The sequence below is a fragment of the Sinocyclocheilus grahami genome, unplaced genomic scaffold, assembly GCF_001515645.1.
Source record: "Sinocyclocheilus grahami isolate Dianchi unplaced genomic scaffold, SAMN03320097.WGS_v1.1 scaffold1485.1, whole genome shotgun sequence".
In the NCBI taxonomy this organism is placed as follows: domain Eukaryota; kingdom Metazoa; phylum Chordata; class Actinopteri; order Cypriniformes; family Cyprinidae; genus Sinocyclocheilus; species Sinocyclocheilus grahami.
The window spans coordinates 275,858-277,013 of NW_015506664.1; positions in this window are offsets into that span (position 1 = coordinate 275,858).

The window sequence follows — 1,156 nt, forward strand, 5'->3', positions numbered from 1 at the left end:
TTTACATCTTAAAATATTAAACAAAATGGTCAGCAGAGAAACTAATTTTTTTGGCTAAAAACAGCACACTTACACTACTTATTGATTTAACTAATTATTTGTATTTTACACCAACAACCAGAAAACAGCAGCAGAAAAAATATAGAAAGAGGAAGAAACACAGACAGAGTGAGATAAGAAATCAACCAAGATTGGAAACATGATCACAGCGCTGTAGAAATCTCCTGACTTCATCTAAGAGAGACACGGTTGTTGTTGTTGTTTCACTTGATCATTAAATATGAACTGACATGTAATGCAGACCATAATGCATGAATGCATTAATGTTTTCAGCCTGATGAAGCTGTTGTTCATTTAGCTGGCATTATGAGGGTGTGTGGAGGGTATAAGCGCTGGCTCGGGATCTGAATCCACATGATAGGAGAACCGTCTGCCCATTGAGGCCTGTATGAGAGAAAGTGCACAGGGCCTCATCAGAAAAGAGTACAATCTGAGCAAAATTCAATCTCTTACATGTATGTTCCTCAAGTGAGTGATTCCCCTGTGTGAGGGGGAAGATTTGTACTGCTGCTAGATGCATTCTTTTGGTCCATTCTTCTGTCACACGATGGTTGTACGCAAGGAGAGGGTTGAGGCATGGATCTAGTTGATTGAGGTATTTTTATTAAACCAAAAACAGGCACTGAGAGACAGGAGAAAACCAAGAAGCAAATAAAACCAACCTTACAAAGACAAAAACAGACAAAGAAGTGAACCTCTCGAACGTTTCTTGGCATAAGAGCATCCAGTCAAGTAACTTAAAGGGTTAGTTTACCCAAATATGAAAATTCTGTTATTAATAATTAATCACCCTTATGTCATTGCGTCGACCTTCATTCATCTTTGGAACACAAATTTGGATATTTTTTATGAAATTCGAGAGCTTTCTGACCCTCCATAGACGGCAAAACAACTGAAACGTTCAAGACCCAGAAAGGTAGTAAGTACATCATTAAAATAGTCCATGTGACATCAGAGGTTCATCTTTAATTTTATGAAGCTACAAGAACACTTTTTTGTGCACAAAGAAAAGAAAAATAACCACTTTATTCAACAATTTGTTGAATAAATTGTTGCGTTGCTGTCTATGGAGGGCCAGAAAGCTCTCGGATTTCAT